The sequence below is a fragment of the Colossoma macropomum genome, unplaced genomic scaffold (assembly GCF_904425465.1).
Source record: "Colossoma macropomum unplaced genomic scaffold, Colossoma_macropomum, whole genome shotgun sequence".
Classification (NCBI taxonomy): Eukaryota; Metazoa; Chordata; class Actinopteri; order Characiformes; family Serrasalmidae; genus Colossoma; species Colossoma macropomum.
Genome location: NW_023495297.1, coordinates 51,392 through 64,102, shown reverse-complemented (window position 1 = coordinate 64,102; position 12,711 = coordinate 51,392). Strand labels below are relative to the sequence as shown.

Below are 12,711 nucleotides of genomic sequence, written 5' to 3'. Positions count from 1 at the left end.
ACCCTGCTGTAAAGCTTTGGCAGGGACTACATTCAGTGATCCTCTCGACTGTCTTGACTCGTTCTGTTCAGTTCATTCTTGTGAGATTGAGGATCCAAAGCTGATGGAATTATTAAAAAGGGATTTTGTATCAGCACTGCTGGCACAAAGACTTGCTATCTCAAGAGTTTGAAAGAGAAGGAAAAATAAATTCTAATTGTAATGGAAATTAAAACAAGAGGGTTTTTTCCTCAATGTTACGTCCATAGGACGTATGTTTTGTTTTGCTTGCTTCCCTTTCTTTCTTTCTCTCTCTCTCTCTCTCTCTCTCTCGTACTCTCGCTTATTAGGAACCCGCCCACTTGGGCGTGTGATTGGCTGGAGTCCCGTAACGAAATTTCATCTGATTGGCTGGCTGAAATTGCATGGCGTATATCTTCGACGGCTGCGCCGGATGTCATCGAGGCTTTCCTCCATGGCGGCTTGGGGCGGTTGTTTTTAGATCTGAACCGCAGCTCAGCAGCTCAGCGTGTTCGTTTTATTGCTAGCGTGTTGTCTGTCCTCATCCCAAATGAAATAGCTTAGCTTTACCTCTTGTTCCCTACCCAGTTATCTCTGCAGTTAAACCGTAAGCTCATGATCTGTCTCTGTAAATGTTCACTCTTATGCCGACCAGGTTGTAGGAGTGGGTGCCTTTTCTTTTGACCTTGTTTTCTCCTGTTTTTGGTATAGTTAGGGAGTTAGGAAAGACTGACTGTACTTTTGTTTCTTTATGTTTGCATAGGTAAGTTAGTTATCTAACATCTCTAGCTAGGCTGGTTATGTTTATTGTTTTGGCGCATGCCCACTCTGACGTTCTCCTGTGTCGTGTACACAAAAGAGCAGCACAAAAAGAAAATAACACGACCTGTTTAAACGTCAACTGGCTCTGTTTTGTCTTTTTTTTATGTTATGATCTTCTCAAACCCCTAGACAGGTGTTCTCTCTTTCTCTCTTCTCTCTCTCCTCTCCTGGTCAGTACTGATGGTGTGTGTCTGTAGGTCAGTTCTGTTCTCTCTTTCTCTCTTCTCTCTCTCCTCTCCTGGTCAGTACTGATGGTGTGTGTGTCTGTAGGTCAGTTCTGTTCTCTCTTTCTCTCTTCCCTCTCTCCTCTCCTGGTCAGTACTGATGGTGTGTGTGTCTGTAGGTCAGTTCTGTTCTCTCTTTCTCTCTTCTCTCTCTCCTCTCCTGGTCAGTACTGATGGTGTGTGTGTCTGTAGGTCAGTCATGCAGTCCTGCAGTTCTGCTCTCTGTGTCCTGGTCTTACTGACCATTACAGTCACTACTGGTAAGAACTACACTGTCACTCCTTCATCATCTTCTTAAAAACTGTACTATCAGTTTGGTTTGTGGACCAGAGTTTCTCTAAACAACAGATTCAAGATAAAATGATCTAATTAATATGTTTGTTACCCAGTTAGCTGTAAAATGCTGTGGTATGTTGTAATGAACAGTAATATGATCTGTAGTACATACAGTTTATTAAAGCTTCACTGTGTAAAACTAAAGCAGTGTCATTACTGAGTGAGGAGGATATAAACAGGCTAAAATATAGTGATTGAGCTGCTGTGAGTCGCCCTGTAAAACCTGAAATAATCATTTAAAACTCAGAGTTTTTCACACCACGTCGTACGTCTTTACGTATTAACGTCACACACAGACTCAAACAGAAGGTCCGGCTCGATGTTTCGGCCTCAAATGATCTCAGAATCAACATCACACTGATGAAGATGTGATGACAATAGTAGATAATTCACTCACATTATCAGAAGATGCTCCTTCACCAAGTTTAGACTGAGTTCTCTTTGAATTCTCTTTTAATAGTCAGATTCATCCACTCAGGGAAGGGGGCGAAGCACAACCCACAGCACTAAATGTTCTTCTGCATGTTGGGGGTGCAGTTACACATTTCCACCAGAGAGGTCTCCAAATCCCCTTACGCAGTGAAGCTTTAACTGTACAAACTTATTTAAAGCCTTCACTTCAGGGATGATAGCTGAGCGCCCTTAGGAGTCACATCTCCAGGTGTGAGTTGATGTTTGTATACTGTAGATGTTAGATAGGACATGCTAGGCTGGCAGAACTGAAATCTTTGTTTGTTTGTTTGTTTTTTTTTACTGAGATATTCTGTTACCGCAAAGTCTGTTGGTCACGTCTACACCTGCAGTGTGTACAGAGCACAAGAGGGTAACATGGCCTTAATAAAGAGTCATAATTTGATGGTTTATTATAGAAATTACTGATCCATTAAAATAAGCCTGGATCTGAATTTGGACCTGCAACGTGATGATGATGTTTGGACATTTACTCTTCTAAAAATAAGAACTTGACCACTTTTTCACTTTGTTGAGACGTTTCTATTTTATTTCCATTTGTATTTCTCTCTCATTTAGCTTCTGAACCAGCTGTTCCTCCAGTGAAGGTGAAGCTTAATGAGACGGCTACTCTGCCCTGCTCTGAGAGATGTTCTGGTTTGGTCAGATGGACTGTGTCCAGTACACCCACTGATGTTCTGGCTGAGTGTGATCAGACTTCATGTAGATCAGTGAAGGAGGGATATCAGATGATCCATGATCAGTACCTGAAGGGGAATCACTCTCTCATCCTCATTAAAGCTGATTTCACTAAGAGAGGCTGGTACACGTGTGACTGTGATGATAAAGACATCTGTGATGTGCGTCTACAGATTGAGCGTAAGTGTCCATTCTTCACTGACCACTTTTCAGGGGGCTCATTCTAGTATTTCAGTATATATGCAAAGTTCAGTCTTAGAAGCTGGTTGATCATTTTCTGAAGTAATCGAACACATTCAGTGGTGTTGAGGTCTGGACTCTGGGGTGGTCAGTCCATCGTTCAGCTTCTTTGTTTGATGTGTCCGTCTCCTTTTCTCATTGAAGATCTTCTTGAACAGCTACACATCCTTTCAGACCCACAGCGCTGAGTCGTCTTCTCACAGTGGAAGGATGGACAGAAACACCTGTGGGTGTTTTCAGATCTGATCAGCTTGATTTTCTCCTCTCTCGGAAAAATGAATGCTGAAACATTATGATCTAAGTAACAATTGGAACAGAGAGAAGGAGTAAAAATAGAATCGGAAGAAGTAGAAGGAATGAAATCAAATAGAGGTGGGCTCTACAACCGAATAGAGGTGTACAATACAATAAAATAGAGGTGGGCTCTACAACTGAATAGAGGTGCACACTACAATCAAATAGAGGTGGGCTCTACAACCGAATAGAGGTGCACACTACAATCAAATAGAGGTGGGCTCTACAACCGAATAGAGGTGCACACTACAATCAAATAGAGGTGGGCTCTACAACCGAATAGAGGTGCACACTACAATCAAATAGAGGTGGGCTCTACAACCGAATAGAGGTGCACACTACAATCAAATAGAGGTGGGCTCTTCAAGTGAATTATTTCAGAACAGGGAGAAGGAGTGAAGGAGGATCAGAACAGGGAGAAGGAGTGAAGGAGGATCAGACAGGGAGAAGGAGTGAAGGAGGATCAGAACAGGGAGAAGGAGTGAAGGAGGATCAGAACAGGGAGAAGGAGTGAAGGAGGATCAGAACAGGATCTGCTCCTTCACTCCACTCTTCTGCTCTGAGCTAAATGACTGTTCCTGAGTGTTACACAGTGTTAAAGCTGCATGTTGAAGGTGTTCATTCTGTCACTATGGTAATAACTCAGCTCTGCCCTTTACAGAACAGCTTAGATTCTGTCTTTGTGATGAACATTAAAGTAGCTACATTAGCGCTGCATGTTCTGTAGCTGAACTCGACCTGTCTGCATGTTGTAATCCTCTCATTAGCATGTTTCAGTATACTGAGCTGATATACAAGTTTATATGATGTACAAAGCTAAACTGCTATGTAGCCAAATCACTGTTCACTAATAAAGTCTGAGTCAGTGTAAAAACATCAACTCTGCACTATGATAACACAAATACCAACCAGTACAGTCATAATAAGATATCCAGGAGGAGTTAACCTGTAAAGGTAACTCATTTTGGGTGGAAGGGAAGAAAAGTAAACGTATTATTTTTAATATGTACTTCAATCATATAAATAAACGTCACCACTGAGCTCTAATCTTGTGTTGGTCATGGTTTAGACAGCTTTAGAGCCATGAAGGAGCAGCGTTATAATCAAACATCTTCAAGAACCTGCAGTGACTGATTATACCATCATACACACATTTTATCCAGTGAAGCAGTGTCTTGTTAAATCTGGACAGGGTATCAGTGTGAACTGTTCTTTCTGTGACGTAAACCCAGAAACTCTTCCACACCTGTTCTCGGCGTTCTAGACTGCACAGCTACTTTATGAACTATTTGAACTGTGAAAGTAAAAAACAGAAAGTGTAAAAAGTTTCACAAGTTCAGTTTTATCTCTCTTCTGGGAGGTCCATCACCCCTCAGACCCCTTTTGTTCATTGTAGAGAAACTTACCAACTCAGATGTCTTTACAGTGGTGGTGATAGGAACCAGGGGTCGCCATGACTACAACACAAATACAGACATTTTATTTACTATCCAGAACCACCAGTGAACCTACACAAGTCTTCTGAGTCTATATGGAATGTTGATGATGGAAAATAGTGGAACATCTGAAATAATAAGTTTTCTTTGGGGACTATTTTGCCTCCTGCATGTATCCCTCCACCATGAATGTTTAAGTCCAAAATCTTCTCTAAACAGTGTCTCAGTCATCAGGCAGTGAATTCATAACCATTTACTGTAGGAACTTTCTGTGAGGGAGCTTTTAGAGGTGGACATCTGGTTCCTATCACCACCACTGTGAACAGTTCTGACTCTGTAAGATTATCTAGAACAGAGCGTTTCACACCAAACCGCTCTGAATGTCTCTGTTTACATCTTAACCATCTAATTATACATTATTGCACATTTAAAAATCAGTGGAGTTCCTCTTTAATGCGTCTGTCTGTGAGGTGAAGCTGATAAGATCATCATGAACTACTGAGTAAGAAGATGTTCCAGTTATTGTCGGTCCAGAGAGCTGTAGATGTGAGTTACTCAGTGTTCAGATTAAATGTTCTGAGGAGTTTTGAGTCTCACAGCTTCACCTGTTTAGGTTTATGTGCTGGAGGACTTTACATGTCAGGATTTGCACTTCTGTTATTGATAAAAGACAAAGACTGCACTGATCAGAAACACATAAGTCACAGTACCACAACGAAATAACGAAGTGAAGTATTTAAAACCAGGGAAAATAACGAGTCATAATGAATTTAGAAGAATTTAAAGGTAAAATTAATTTCTACCAGCAAAATGTTTTGCTAGCTGCTCATTTGTTCTTATGAATGACATTTGCTGATTAGAATAAAAGGTGTCAGTATAGAGAGTAAAGAAGTGAACTGAAGTAATAGAAATGTATAACTGGGTGTCGTCTGCATAGCTATGGAAATGTATATTATGCTTCCTAATGACATCACCTAGCATGGACAAAGAGAAAAGCACAAAACCCCTAAAACTGAACCTTGAGGGACTCCCCAAAAAGTGAAATCTCTTCGATGAATGATTTCCCAGTGAAACCATGAACTGTATATTAACTAAATATGATTTAAACCATTCTAAAACTGTGCCCAAGTGGCCGACCCAGCACTCAAAATGGTTTATTTGAATCTTTGGATCAACAGTCTCAAACACACTAAAATCTAATAAAACCAAAATAGAAGGACGTGAGGTCATTCGTAGCGCAAACCAATGCTGTCCCTGCACTATGGTTAGAACGAAAACCTGACTGAAACTTCTCACATAACTTGTTTGATCTTAGAAACACATTTAACTTGTTTGAAAACAACTTTTTCTAAGACTTTAATTAAAAAAATGCAGGTTTGAAATTGTTCTAAAATGATTTAGTACAGAAGGATCCATGCGGCTCTTTTTCAGCAGAGGCTTCACCAGGGCAGTTCTACAAACACCTGTTGACAGAGAACAGCTTACAATAGTAAAACATCACTTGGAGCACAATCAAACCAGATAAGGGTGTCAGAACTGATACAGGTGGCTTATCAGGAACTTGATTCAGCAGCCTGAGCTCTGCTCTGTCTTATCAAGGCTGCTTTATTTTGAAAATGAACTGCAGATCTGCTCTGTGAGAAGGTCAAACACCCGCAAGTACCGCAGTTTAGTTTTCCTCCATAAGTGCTCTTATTTAGATACTTTCTTAAAAAAAACTGGCTACAGCTGAAGGTTTATGGGTAATTTGGAAGGCACATGATTACACTTTAACTAACAAAACAGCATTAGGTGACAAAATATCTGATTGAGTTGAGGCTAGCTGTTAATCCTAAAATTATTGTACAAAAATTGTAAAATGTAAAACATAATAATAATAATAATAATAATAATAATAATAATAATTGATATGGCAACTGTCATACATTAAAATGCTCAAAATACTTTACAATACAGGGAAACACAGAGATGGGGAGAAACAAATGTAATAAAAAAATCAACAATGTGTGATTTAAAAGCTAAATCAGAGTCTAGAGTTACACCAACATTCCTACCTTCAGGTTTTACTACCGGTCTACTGTAGGGACATTGTCTGGAGCTACAGATATATACAGTTGTGTATCATCTGCATAACTATGAATAATCTGACCCAGTTTCAGCATATACAATGAAAATAGAAGTAGACCAAGTAGAGAGCCTTGTGGCACACCACAGAGAATATCAGACATTGAGACATTCACCTATACTTACAAAGTCTTCCAGTTAAATATGTAGAGAACCAGTTTAACACAGTTCCATTAAGACCAACCAGGTTCTTAAGCCGATTTAGATGTATCATGTGGTCTATAGTATCAAATGCAGCAGTTAAATCCAGAAGAATAAGTAACGAAACATCACCTGCATCAACATCATTCACTATATAAACTATAAACAGATGGCGTCTCTTCAGTGATCTGCGCTGTAAACATTATTTTTATAAAATAATACAAAGAGCGTCTAAGATTTTTGGCTTTCAGCAGTAAATTGTAAGCATATAGCAAATCATAAAACACATGTTCTGTTAATTTGAGGGGAGCTTTTACAATAAATAAATACATAAATACATAAATAAATAAATAAAATAAAAATGTACATGTATTTCATGCAGCTACTGAATAATTTGCCTTATGATTTGTTCATGTAAATTCAGATGGACAAACCAAAATATGCCCTGCAGAATAAGAGGTTAAATGAAATAATGAGGTGGTGGAGTGTGAACCGGGTGATTGTGCACATTGGAGTTGAGGTGCCTCAGAGCCAGGCTCAAACCACTGATGTGCTGATTGGCAGTTTAAGGAGTTACCGCTGCACCACCGAGAAGCACAGGTGACAATGAATAGGAAGTAAAAACAAAGGGGGACGCTGAAAGCAGCGCGCTAAAACAAAGGCTGAGATAGAAGAGTGAAATAAAAGATCATCAGAAAACAAAAGACACTCCCTCTGTGATTCTGAGAGGAAGGTCAACTTTATGTTTCACCTGTTTGCTCTTAGTGGAGCAAACACTTTTGTACGGCTTGGAGCCGTTTTCTTGCTCAAGCCTTCCTTTTGGTTTTTTAAGTAGTTTTGGGGCACTTTCTCTCTCGTTTTTCCAGTCCTCTTTTCTTTTCTTTTCTTTTCCTTTCCTTTGTGTCTAAATTCCCACCTGGGCTAAGTACTGTACCAGTCACCCCTCTACAAAGGTGTGACAAAGGGCTGCTGTTTGCCTCAGCCTTAAGTAGAGGAGTTCACATGTGTGCCAGGCTGGGCCTAATCAGCCTGAGGGTTTCTGGGAAGTGTAGTACCCTGAACTTATGGCACGTTGCCGCTGTCGCCCTCTGCTGGTGGCCGGCGGCGCAGGCTGGGCCCTTACACTGTAGATGGATGTTAGCCAGAGCTGTACTCTTCACACTGATTCACACAGACAATCACTCTCAAACACAGATACAAAGAGCACAGAGAGAGAAACTGATTTGATTTGAACAGAGACTTTTATTCAGTCACTTCAAAGCAAAAAGACAGCGCTTCACACATAATATGACTGATCCTAAACAGTGTCAGCCCCAAGACAAGGACCAACTCACCCTCCACCACAGTGCAGAAAACATCATTATAATGGCATAGTTGCTTATAGTCCATTAGGAACAAAGCAGTGTCCAATTCAAGGCCGTCTGCTTTACGCAGAATAACGCTGACCACCTTTCTTCACACCAAGTCCACTGAACCAGCCAAAATTTTTTTATAAACGAAAAGTAGCCAGTCTGCTTGTCAGGTGAACCAGGCCCTGTCCAGCTTCCTCTTTGGAAAGAAGATAAAGCACATCTTAAGGGACCCAGTGGAGGTGGTCTCAAAACAAGTCCACCAGAATGGCTGGCAAACGAGCCAGCAACCCAACAGGAGGATCCACACAAGACAGCTGATGCCAAAGGACTGAAGCTGTCAAATTATTAATTACCAGCACTCTTTCTCTGAAGGACATTTGTAAGTGAATCCATTTCCATCAAGCTAGTCTACCTTCCATTTTCACTACACCCTCCCAGTTCTTTTGTTGTGCAGCTTCATCCCTAAGATAGACACCCAGTTGCTTGATCCCACTCTTTTTCTAAATCATACCAGCTGGCAAACTGGATAAACCACTCACCCATTTTCCCACTGCAAAGGCCTTGTTCTTTTGTTTCACCCTAGCAGCTCATATATTCCCACAATCTTGAACGGCAGGCACTAAGTTATCATTACCTGTGTGTCTATTAACCATAATCATTACATCATCTGCATAGGCAGAAATATGATATTGAACATCAAATTGGGGCAACAAAGCCTGAAACTGCGATTTATCAGTGGTTCGATGGCACGGGAATACAGCATTACAGAAAAAGGTCAACCTTGCTGTATGCCACGCTTAGCCTTGAAGGGAGCGCTCAAACCACCATTAATCTTCAGCACACTCTCAATCTACCAAAGGTACTGATGCTCCACTTGATCAAAAGCTTTATCTTGATCTAATGAAAGGAGACCAGAGTTAAACTCCGCCAAGCTCTCATTCAGAACAGCCAGGAAGTCCGCACCCAGCTCTGCCCAAAAAGGCCTTACAAAACTCCACCGGAAGGCCATCAAAACCCGGAGCAGTTCCACCCTCTGTGCTCTGTAGTGCAGCATGGAGTTCCTGCTCACCCAGAGGCCTTGCAGCTCTGCATTCAGCCACTCAGAGACCTTCAGCAGACCTGCATAAAAGCTCGAAGCCAGTTCTCTGTTCTGCTCATACTCACTTCTGCACACTTCTGAATAGAACCATACAGCCCATTTTCTTATGTCAACAGGCTCTGTCAGCTCCTGCCCAGCTTCAGAGTAGAGAGCGAATGAAACGGCTCTGGTCATTCTTTCTTTCTAGATTAAAGAAAAACTTAAATGGGGCATCCATCTGAGTTAGACTGTGAAAACGCGACCAGACCACAGCCAACCAGTGCCCTAAAACCCCTTCTTCATTTTGCAAACCTAATTTCAGTTTCAGTGCATTTTTCTTCAGCCTGTAAATCTCCTGCACTGTGAACTGTTCTTCACCTTCAGAATCAGAAACAGAATCAGAACCAGAATCAGAATCAGAACCAGAATACTTTATTGATCCCAGACGGAAACTGCAGTTGTTACAGTTGCAACCATTAATGTAAAAGAATAAACACTAATAATTTAAAACGAGAGAAATAGTAGTATTGTGACCTACCATAGTGTCACACACTGAGGGAGGAGCTATAGAGTTTGGTGGCCACAGGTAAGAATGACTTCCTGTAGACTCTGTAGTGCATTTTGGTAGAATGAGTCTTGCACTGAATGTGCTCCTGTGACTCATCACTGTGTCGTAGAGTGTCCTTCACCATCGCTCTGTACTCGTCCTCATCACCTCTGCTGATACATCCAACTATTGCAGAGTCATCAGAAAACTTCTGAAGGTGGCAGGTCTCTGTGCAGTAGCTGAAGTTTGAGGTGTAGAGGGTGAAGAGGAAGGGAGAGAGGACAGTTCCCTGCGGGGCTCCAATGTTGCTGACCACTCTGTCCGACACACAGTGCTGCAGGTGTAAATACTGTGGTCTGCCAGTCAGGTAGTCAACAATCCAGGACACGAGGGAGGCATCTACTTGCACCACTGTCAGCTTATCACCCAGAAGAGCAGGCTGAATGACCCTCACAGTGCTGGCTGGCTTATCCAGGTGAGCGTAGACTCAGGTTGAGCAGGTAGATGATGGTGTCCTCAACTCCCAGGCGGGGCTGATAGGTGAACTGGAGGGGGTCCAGAAATGGCTGAACCATGGGCCGGAGCTGATCCAGGACGAGCCTCTCCATGGTCTTCATGACGTGGGACGTCAGTGCCACTGGCCTGTAGTCCTTGACGTCACTGGGTCGCGGCGTCTTCGGAACCGGTCAGCAGTGAGCAGTGAGACTTACTGTAGAGGTGATGTGTGGGGGAGGGGTGAGGGTGTGAGGTGGGCTGTCACAGGAGGGGGGCAGGCTATCAGGAGGGGGAGGGAGGGGGAGTGGAGTGGGCTGCTGAGGACCGGCAGCAGGGGAGTCAGGACGGGGGAGGACAGAGCCTGCAGTGTTAAATCTGTTAAAGAACAAATTTAGCTTGTTGGCCCCGTCCACGCTGCCCTCTAATCCTCTGTTGTTGCTGGACCTGAGGCTGGTGATGGTCTTCATTCCACTCCAGACCCCCCTCATGTTGTTCTGCTGGAGTTTCCACTATATTTTCCTCCTATATTTGTTCTTAGCCTCCCTGATAGTTGTCTTCCGTTCCCTCTGGATCGTTCTCGCCTCCTCCCTGTCTCCAGCTCTGAAGGCCCTCTTTTTGTTGTTAAGGAGAGCTTTAACGTCCTTTGTTACCCACAGCTTGTTGTTTGGGTAACATTTAACAGTTCTGGTTGGGACAGTGGCATCCACACAGAAGTTAATGTAGTCCGTGATGCATTAATTCATTCCTCATAATTGCTTGACCTGACTCAATAAACAGCTTGCGATCAGAAAACTGATCTTCAACCAAGTATATGCACTCCTTCAGAATCATCCAATGCACAGAAACCAGTATCCTCTCCTTGTTTCTCGCTCCGCACTCCTGCCACTCGCTGTGCCTCCCCTTTACTGTCACCAGTCTTAGCCCACTTCATTTTTCTTTTCCCAGAGGGAGCTTTAAAAACAGTCTCCTCAGCCACAGCTTCTGTGTCCATACTCTATTCTCCTAAAACAGATCCCATAGCAGCAATAGCTGCCGCACCAACCCCTACATGAGCATTAGTATTACGTTTACTCCTTTGAGGCTCTGAACACTCCAGTCCCACATCTGTCTCACTATTGGGTCTAACAGCAGGTTCAGCTGCTCTACCTCCCTCCCCATCCTGTGTCTGTGTATTAGGGTCTGTGTCGGCCACACTGCCTGCCCTGGGATCTGCAGCACTCCGCTCAGCTGTACTGGGCCCAGCTTCTGGGCCCCCCCCCCCATGGGCTCAGAGTTTGAGGCCAGAGTTTGAGGCCTTCCTTTCAGTCCTTATCCAGTGCTGCTGTTGTCTTCTCAGCAGCACAATCACCACTGCTAATCCCACAATCACAGTTAAAAGTGCAGCCATCATCAGTGCAAAAACCCACACTGGAACAGCAGCTCCTTCATCTGTGCAGAGATCTGGATGGTCATCTACAAAACACACACAGGTTTGTAATACAGTGAGTTTAAACTGAACACCATCATTAAAGCTCAGCAGCACGAGATTCCTGCCCAGTGAATTCTGATTGGACAGACAGAGAGCATAAAACAACATACCCTTTATTTTACCTCCACCTGCTGACCCCACGGTCACTGTGTAGATGTGAATGACCTCTTCAGTTCTTTTGGCTTTTGTAGTATAAACTCCACTGTCAGATGTCTTCATTCCTCTCAGCTCAAGAGCACAGGTTAGTGATGCTCTCTGTTTATAGTCATGTTTACAATGTAGTGAGCGTCCATCCACTGTACAGATGTGACCACTGGATGGTCCAGTTGCACCTGTACTGTTATAATACACCTCCACAGCATCTGATACATCCAACTTCAGCACCAGAGATTTGCCAGGCTTAATCTGAATCGGAAATCTCAAGGCTGAGGAGAATAACAAACAAGAAGAGTGTAAAAGAGAAATCAGTGGAGTTCAGTCAGTAATGGTCAAAACAGATGGACACTTACGCTCAATCTGAAGCTTCACATCACAGAGATCTGTACCATCACAGTCACACGTGTACCAGTCCCTCTTACTGAAATCAGCGTCAGTGATGATGAGAGAGAGATCTCCCTTCAGGTACTGATCATGGATCATCTGATATCCCTCCTTCACTGATCTACATGAAGTCTGATTACACTCAGCCAGAACATCAGTACGTTTAGTGAACACAGTCCATCTGACCAAACCAGGACATCTCTCAGAGCAGGGCAGAGTAGCAGAGTCATGAAGATTCACCTTCACTGTAGGATCAGCTGATACAGACACTGAAAAAAGAGAGAGAATAAAACAAATAAATAAAAAGTGAACATCAAACGACTCAGTATGGAGTTATTTTCACAAAAAAGTGAAAAGTAAAATACAGTGAACTAATACTGCAGGATTTACTGGCAGTGACTGTGTTGGTCAGTAAGATCAGGACAAAGAGAGCAGAACTGCAGGACTGCATGACTGACCTACAGA

At 42.7% G+C, this 12,711-nt stretch overlaps 1 long non-coding RNA gene across 1 annotated transcript; it reads right to left on the bottom strand.

Annotated features, from left to right (window-relative positions):
• Positions 1-10,454: 10,454 nt before the first annotated feature.
• LOC118801662 lies at positions 10,455-12,262 on the bottom strand. Its single transcript, XR_005006560.1, has 3 exons — positions 12,216-12,262; positions 11,817-12,131; positions 10,455-11,690 (listed from the first exon to the last, which is right to left on the bottom strand). It is a non-coding gene; the product is annotated as an uncharacterized LOC118801662 (long non-coding RNA).
• Between the last annotated feature and the right edge of the window lie 449 nt (positions 12,263-12,711).